Source organism: Struthio camelus, chromosome 15, assembly GCF_040807025.1.
Source record: "Struthio camelus isolate bStrCam1 chromosome 15, bStrCam1.hap1, whole genome shotgun sequence".
NCBI lineage: Eukaryota > Metazoa > Chordata > Aves > Struthioniformes > Struthionidae > Struthio > Struthio camelus.
The window spans coordinates 9536544-9545812 of NC_090956.1; the positions used below are offsets into that span (position 1 = coordinate 9536544).

Here is a 9269-nt window from a genome sequence, read left to right on the forward strand (position 1 = left end):
TCCCTTTTGCCAAGGCAAATCCTCGTTTTAGAAGCCTGCTGAATTTAAACCTGGATTATTTGGGCAATTAACAGGTGCTGCCTGTGTGGTAAAAACACTTTCTCCCTCCGCCATCCTCATCACAAAACGGCATCTACAAAAATAGACTGTAAAAGAGTCTGGAGACTTTTTCAGATAGAATAAGAGAAGACAGACTTCTCATGAACAGTTAAATTTGCACTTTACTGAGATAAAAATATGACTTTATCTTAACAGCAGAGCTTATTCCTTTCTGTACAAGTGGGACTATTCTTAAAAAGCAATCAGATGTTATATAGTTCTCCAAAGAGCATATCTGTTAACATATGTTTATACAGTTGTTATACTGACATTCTGAAACTGAGTTCTGTCTAATTTTAGATTCAATATAAACAGGCAAGAAATGCTCCATCTTTATTGCTAACTTCATCTTATTGAATGTACACTTACAGAAAGCATTTTCTTCAGATTACATTGGACATAAGTCAATAGAGCTCGGTTTGTAGAACAGCAACTACTATTTCTAGCCTTTACTCCACTATTTCCTTTATTCCACTATTTCCATGTATTAAAAATTCAGGGTGCTTTTTTCTAATTGCTGAATGACCCCAAAATATTCCACTGAAAAAATCTGAAATCACATTAGAACTTCCTGGCCAGTTAATCTTTTCAAGTTTCCTGTACAATCTTGTTGCATAGTTTTAAAATCGAATTAAGTGCGGGTTTAAAAAAACAAAGTGAAACATGCTTCTTCCCACACAAGTTTCTACAATGGAGGACTGCATCATTAACACATGAATTTAGGTGCATGATTAGTTTCAGAACAGAATTCAACCAAAGGAAAAAAGCAAGCTCTTTCTTTGCCCTCGTGACTCCTCTTCCCCCACCGCGCGCTACGCCTACAACACTGCTTTCTGCAGCAGGCCCAGAAGCTGCAGGGCATTTTCTCCTTTACAAGAGCAGGGATCAGAATCCTCCTCTACTGGGGCGGTTCAGGGGCTGACTCTTCCACTACTGCACCGACTGTGGGAATAAAGCTGCTGTGTATACTTAAAAAAAAAGTAGAATTGCAGCATTAAGAGACATCTCAATTTTTCACAAGAGAAGACCACATATTAAAGCAAAAGCTTTGGAGAGGCAAGCTGAAGAAATACTTGGAAGTCAAACAAATCACCTTCTATGCAAAAGTCAACTTTCAGGAAATTTGAGGACCATGACAATCTCTCTTATCAGTTTTTTTTAATTATTTTTTTTAACCACTTCACATATGGTATAAAGACATGACAATGAATGACTGTGTATGTTTGGTACGTTATATTAAGCTCATACTCGTGAGGTAACAGATAAAACTGTTCCTTGTTATTTGCATATCTGCCTTGCCCATCACGAAAATCAGGGTGAATCTCATTTTTGACGTATACAAAGATTGTATTGCGGAAAGCAAGCAGCTGTATTGAGACACTGTAATAACATCTATGTCTCTGTCCATCGCTTTAAAAAGTGGAAAGTGAACCTAGATTCAAAGCAGCTGTTGTGTAGTATTCACAGCAAAGCAGTGCTCAAGCACACTGAGCAATCAGTTTGCCCCATTCTTTGTTATTTGGATCCCATACTTAATCCTTAAAATATAACTAAATTACATTGGGGGGGGGTGAGGGGGGGGAAGGGACGCAAGCAAGCTTCAAATCCAGATCTGTGGATAACGTCACAGGAAAACCGGGCCCCCAAACATAGACTGTTTGTCATCAGCACCAATTAAATTAAGAAACAAAGTGCACAATTCCATAAACCTAAAGTGTCACTCAGCTTTTCAATGTAAAGCTGCTAAAAAGAGCTACTTTAGTGGAAGTGCTCCCTTCTCAGAACAGAACCATTCTCTTTTTCATGAATTTTGTTTCATAATATTTTGAAGATATCTGGTACTAATTATTTCTTGAGCCTGCGTGTTTCTTGGGACTATTTGTACTGTAATTTTTAACAGCCTAAAAGTAATGTGTAATTCTATGCCTCAAGGCTCTGCAAGGTTATGAAGATCCTATAGATTATTTATAGGGGCACCTACAAGAAAGTTATCCACTGTGGAAAACCAGAATTATCCTTCAGTGGTCCACTCTGTGATATCAGTTCTGTTCCTTTAACACACATTTGGTACTTGTGAAGCATTTTCAAAATCCTTGGGGAACTCACCCTGCTGCAAGTGAGCAAGGCTCATGCTTCTGGTCCCATGAGATAAGTGAGAAAAACTGTCGCTTGTTGGGAGCCAGTGCGTAGAAGTCCACTGTTTATTTTCACAACGGTGACAGAACTTTGTTTTCAAGATATACCGCCACAACAGCTTACTCCAGGGTGGTCTAGGAGGATAACTCTGGCTCTGATCTGTAGATATGGCAAATAAACATCAGCTGGAGAAATGTTTAAGATACAGGCACTTTTTGGTAAGAACAGGACAGACGCTGTCAGTTCATTTCCTGCAAGTCACTACTCCATGAGAGCCACTCCAATAGTTTAAGCCAAAGGCAAACCTGTGACCTGCAGATGAATATTACAGGTGAGAATGAAAGATTCGTGGTCTCCTGACAGAATGGCAGGAAGGCTCTCTCTCGGGGGTGAAGGTCACATTGGTTATTTACTTTCTATCACGGGTGCTCCACCACCTATTTCTGCACTTCTCTTTCTTAAAAGAAGCCACACTGCCCTTCTCACATTATCCCCAGCAGAAAACACTGCTTCTTCAGCATGCCATAGACTGCCAAGGGCTGGAAGTGGACACTAGCAACAGCAAGGGCAATGGAAACAAGGCAAGAAGAAAACTTAGGCAATGGTCAGAGAGCAACAGAAAAGAAAACCCAGGAATAGGAACTGCAACACCATAAATTGGGAAGTTGGCTCAGTGATGAGCATTACAAAGCTAAACTACTTGGCTTTACCACCTACGAACATTGCCGTTTCATTAAGTTATTGGAAATACCAAGCTCAAAGACAGCTCAGCCCTATTAATGCAGCGCCCAAACGGCCGCATAAAGAGCGGCTCATGGTCAAGTTCAAGGCTTAATGTGAACTGTCTTCAACTGGACAAATATTTAAACATAGAAATGGATTACTAATCATTACACCTTGAGAGACTGCCATCCTTAATAACGCCAGTGTGCTTCGTAATTTGTATACATGCCACAGAACTGCAGCTACCATGAGGCTCTTGGGCAGCAGCCAACTGTTGCATAGCACACTACATTGCATGGATAGGAAATGCTGGCATCTGATATTGCAGTAAATCCCCGGGAGGCTTTTGATGTCTACACAGGGGAGTATTTAATTCTTCCCAAGGACCCAGACATAATAAACCGAGTGCATCTTGCTCAAAGAGAGGAATTGGACCTTGCATGCTCTGGAATTTTGAACCTCTAATTCTTAGCAGCTAGCGTTTTCATACTTGATTAGCTCATCCAACAGCCAAACCACCACAGATTGCTTTTCCCAAGGTAACTGAGAGCGCCTGAACTCTCATAATCAGCTCTAATTACAAGATTTATAAACATATACAAGATAATGCATCAAATATGAAATCAAACATGAAACATTCATAATAGGAAGAAACCCAGAGCTTCACACTGAGAAAGGATGTAGCCTATGGCTATTATTTCTATACTGATTCCTAAGAAACCAGACAAGTAAGCGCTTTGCCAGTCTGAATTTCTAGCTCGTTTCCCCTACTCCTTGAAAGAAGCACGTACTCTGCACAGATCCTTTTCTTGGCCATATCTCCATTTTTTCGGTCTGTGTATACCTCCATGAATCAGAGACTGGAGGAAGAAAAGGGAGTTTGAGAAGGGTGGCAGCAGCACACAAAAGGGGATCACAGTAGAATTACCACAGATGATCTTTCTGCTCTGCATTCATATACCAATATGACCAATAAAAGGAGTCTCAGCCCATTACCTATTCGTGGGCACTGCGGAAATACAGTAATAATGACTTATAATTATTTAATAAACTTATTTTAAAATAATGTAATACATCATTTATAAAGAAGTCATTTATAATCATTTATAATTTTTCCTTTATTGCTTTGGACAAAAAATAAAGACAGCCTCAGCACTGTATTTGTTCCACCATAGTCCAAGTGTGATTTTGTATTTGATTCTAAAATAGATAGCAGTATTTAACCTCAACAGAGGTTAATATTCCTCCTCATCCATGAATCACTAGTTACCTTCTTCTGAAATACACAAGTATCAACACCGCTGGAAAAGGTTACTAGAACTAAATGGACAAGAACCCCTGCATAAGATGTAATCCTACATACTGTATTTCAGCAGGCAAGAAAAGTTAGTTCTCTCTACTTCCTTTCAAGATTAGCAAGAAAGAAGTTGGAAGAATTTGAACTGCTGTGAAGTACCTATAAAAAAGTAGGTCAGCCTTAAAAGTTTGACCTACTGATCTTCTTTGCTTCAGCAAAAGTACAAATGGCATTTACATAACATTGCTCCCATGCAAGCACTGGCTGGAAACTGAACAGTACAAATGTTTCTAATAAACCTAAGTCATTAACGGGAGTCCATTTTTCTGATTTCAGACAGTTTTAAATCCTCGTTTTGTGGTACATGATATTGAATCCTTACTTTTAACATCCTTATATTTAAGTGAATCTTGTATTAATCTCACCATCATATTGTGTCAACAAGTGGAATACACATGCCTAAAATCAGCTCCACGGTGATTAAATAAACAAAAAACAATCACTACTTCTAGTAAAATAGAGACTGTTCCTGAAGCCACCAAGTCTTCGCAAGATACCTTTTCCACAATTTATACCGTCTATAAGGCAGATTTAGAAGCATATACTTCTTGAGGGAAGTGTGGATGAGTATAATTTTAGTTCTAGAGTAACCACGCAGGTTGCTGTGAAGGAAATAACTTCTTTGTGCTTCAGGTATTCCAAATGCCTGAAACAAGTAACTTAGCAAAAGCATCTGCTACCAGCAAAATACAGAAGAAATATCAGTTATTCTTAGATTTTTCCTCTCTGTTTGGTAAAATAAAACTGTAATAAGAAACAAAGGGAAAACACCAGTTCCTCCACGGGCAAAAAACACGAGCACATCTCATCTCTGCCCTGGCAGGCTCTAATAACCAGGCCGACACAGCTCGCTCTCATGAGAGTCTTCCTACACATAAAATAGTTCCATATGTTTAAATGTTGAGTGGTTGAGCAAGCACAAAATTAATTCTATTACAACAATGCCTTACTATTAATTTTTCTTGTGCCTTAAGGCCTGGTCACTCAGAGCACCCAAACACAGTTCAAGCCCTCCGCTTTGTCAGATTCCTATAGCCACTTGAAAGACACATGCAATCATGAAGTGGAATGGAAATGTTAACTTTAAGGTGACACTGATGCTCCCAATCTGGGCACACCTATTAACAGACTACTTTTCTATTCAGATTATTATGTTTCTACACTTTTTGCTAGCCCTTGACTAGCACTTTTTTTTTTTTTTAAGGCACTGGGAGCAACTCTAAAAACGCAAATACTTTTAGCAGCGTTTACACTTTAGGGTAGGTCTTAATCCTCAGGTGTCCAGATCAGCAATGCATCACAGAGCACCACCTTTCCCTCCTTCCTCACACACCTGGGCCCTCTATCTGGAAAATTATACTTAAGAACCTAATTTTAACACCTCGGATTTTCATGATGGCTTTGCAGATTGCTAAAAGCAGTCACTCCTTTCTAGGGCATGATGGCACAGAATTCTTCATCCCCTGTATCAGCACCCCATCCCTTTTCTGTATTCTCAACACGCAGTCCAAGCAGGTCAGTGACAAGCAAACAACTTCTACGGCAGTCCCTACAGGAGATGGTGCAAACACCATTAGGAGAAAATAATGTTAAAGAAATGCTTCTTATCACATCCCCTTGTTCCCTATTGATAGGAACAGGGAGAAGCATGATGTGGTTTGTACACTAAGTATAGAGTATGGTGCTTAACTAATTATTACCAGAACTCCTTTACAGCTAGTTTTTGAAAAGTTGACTCTCCACAAATCAAAGAAGCCAAAAACTCAGGAACTACTTCTAGTGGATAGCACAGTGATTGCTCTCTAGCCCAGTTCCTCCATAGCCAAGTGCTGTATGTTACCAGGTTCTCAGCACAGGCCTCAAAGGGCAGAGGCAAGTGATAATATGCTGTACTGATTTTTACATCCTCATATAATATTTACATTTTCAGCAGACAACTGCATTTTGAACAACAGTGCGAGCTGGAACTGAAGTTTATACCTAGTGTTAAGTTCTTGATGCTTTATTTAGAAATACTGGTTCATTACAGATTTTTCACGCACCTTCGTGTAGTCTTGGGTTTGTTTCATGGATAGCCAGAACTCCATGGAGAAAAAAAATATTTCAGTTGAGGTATGGTTTCACACTCAAAAGGAGCTGGAAATCACTGCTTGCTCATATCACTAATGATGCCTCATAAGCTGATCCCAACAAAGCAACAGCTCCTGTGGGAACAGTGGAGCAAACTCCCTCAGGAAGAACTGGCTCAAACAGAAGAAATAACACTGAACAGCAACAATCCGCCATGTGGTATTGGCCAACTTATTCCTCAGGAGCTGGGAGTTAACACCCTTTTTGGGAACAGCCTCTTGGGTATAGCTTGCTCTATGCAAAACCCAGAACTACACACAAAACTTTCAAAGATGCATGGCAAGCCAGCATTTGTGAACAAAACAAGAGACAGTTGAAAATAAGTAGCATGTTGTAGAGTCACAGCTTACTATCATTACTGTTACTGCACAGCATGATGTACAAGGCTGTTTAAATGAAAACTGTCATTGTTAACATAAGTGACCTTGATATTTACGTCACAGACGCAAGATGAAGCAGGAAGCTCTATTCAACCCTAATTTCACCCAAGTCAGCTTTGTTGGGCATATGTGCCATGGCCACAAGATTATGCTATATACCTCATTTTGATGTACGTAACATAAGGAGATGTGATACATATTTGCTTTAGAAGGTACCCATAAGATTTAGCAGCCTTAAAGTCTGCCGTCCTATTAATTTAATGACTGCTATTTAAAAAAAGTACACTTTACACTGTAAATCAGAATCAAATGAACAATCCTGCTACATAGGAAGAGATCACTAAGTAACACAACAAAGCTGACAGTATAGCTTTCTGAAGGGGGATTTCATTTGATTAAACTCTCCTTTTCAATTATTTGACCTCCTCTGAAAGCATTCCAAATTTTCAACCTCCTCTACATGTACAGCTTTTACCATGTACAATTTCAAGTGTGCCTACTATTCATACCCTTTTACCTACAAAAGGGCTGAGCTCTGAAGCTAGGATAACTTATATCCCCCTCCTCTCATACTGAAGAAAAACATACAAGTCATTAGAGGCCCTCCCACACAAGAAAAGGAACATACGGAGACAAAACTATAAGCTTTTAAAGTTCACTGCAAGAGAAGCGTACTGATACAATAGCAAGATTTATTACAATTGAAATCAATGGGAGTTCAGGCATTGGCTTAAATTAAAGCCAGCTCTGTCTTTATTTCCTGCACAGAATATTGGTTCGGTAAGAAAAGGCTGCCAGCGTAAGAATACTGAGAAGTCACTGACTTCCAGATCCGATTTTGCAGAGTTCTGTACCCGCACACTATGAATAACTAAATCTCACTGAGACCTCTCTGAAAGATAAATCCATTTTCTTTTCAGCTTTTCTTTATAAAGATATATGAAATACGTTAAAGCAAATTAACAAATAACTCTTAAAAAACTACAGAAAGAAAGAGCTTCAACTGGAGACTCGGAACCAGGTCCACAAAGGTGGAGCTCCTCTCTGGTCTAAAGACAGTTAAGCGCCTGAAACCTTCAAAGATCTCAACTGCACTCATTTGCTTATAATTACAATGCTGGAGACAAATTTTTAGAGCCAACATCTTTCAGATGACTACAAAACTTTTTCCAAGAATGAGATTTAGGAGAAGAATCACCCCTGCCCCAATCCATTCTTCCAGAACATTAGCTCCTTTAAAAAATATATATATAACCTAGATTTTTCAAAAAAGCATTTAAGCAGCTATTTTATTTGGCTATCCAATTTAGCAGAAAATCATCATTACCACTGGAGTAAGATGTACATACTGCTTAGCATTCCAGTCAGAACAGATTTTTTTTCCTGAAAACGTAAGCCCAGGTTTCCAATCTTAATGGCTGTAAACAGCTCCGAGTGAGCCAATGCAGTGCTTTCTTCCCAGATTTGCCAAGACCTCTGCTCTATGCGATTCTCAAGCAGCTGCAGCACTGAGAAGACCAGGCTGTTTCATGCTGCTTTTCAAAACCCTGAAGACAGCAGCCAAGGGGATTACTCTCCTTTCTCCTTGGTACTAGGCTTACTTGTAGAAGCAGAAGCTAGAATTATTCCCATGGAAGAGGAATCTAAAAACACAGAGGTTAAGCAAACAGAAAGTTTCTTTCACCAGCTCAGAGCAGGATATTTCAGAAAACCTACGACTTAGGGGCACATAGGAAATTTGGAGGGTTTGAACGTGGTCTAAGTATGGCAGTCAGCTAAGAGTCCCTGACTCCTGCTAGCAGCTGGGACTGGGTTTACCCCCAGGGCAGTGTCTTCCTATGCAGTACTTCTCCACAGCATGCCTGGGGTAATGAATGGCACTCACAAAAGCATTTATCTCATAATTCAATACTGCAGTGTTTGCGACCGGAAGTTCTTCATTCAATGGGCATCTTAGCACTTCCCTGCTTTGCAAATGGGGTGAAAGGCTCATGTTAGAAGATCTAAGTACTAGAAATATACATTTATATCTGCTTTTAACTAGAACTCTTATGATAAGAGTATACCGAATCCCATATCAATAAAAATCTACAAAAGAGTCATTAAGGAAGGATTTAACAGCTCTCCTTTAAGACTTTTTATCAGGTCAACAGTTTCTTTGGCTCCAAAATATAGGGGGAAAAAAAACTTAAGTCTTTCAAAACATCATATGAAGAGTCAAGTCCTTTAGAAAAATCCATACAGATTTCACATTTGCCAAGTTTCAACCTAATTAAAAGTAAAACTATTATCTGCATCTCCAAAAGCAGTATAGGATAGAAATGGCAGCTGACCTTTAAGTAATCGTCTGCCAAGTAACTAAGTAACTAACAAGTTACTAACAAGTAAATAAGGTAGCGATTTCTAGGTATCTTAAGTATTGTATTATGAATAGATACTGAATG

The 9269-nt window shown here is 39.2% G+C and overlaps 1 protein-coding gene across 1 annotated transcript in view; it reads right to left on the reverse strand.

The window, feature by feature from the left end:
• The window catches only part of MOSMO (modulator of smoothened), a 35383-nt gene that overhangs the window by 24397 nt on the left and 1717 nt on the right, over positions 1-9269 (reverse strand). The window lies entirely within an intron of this gene.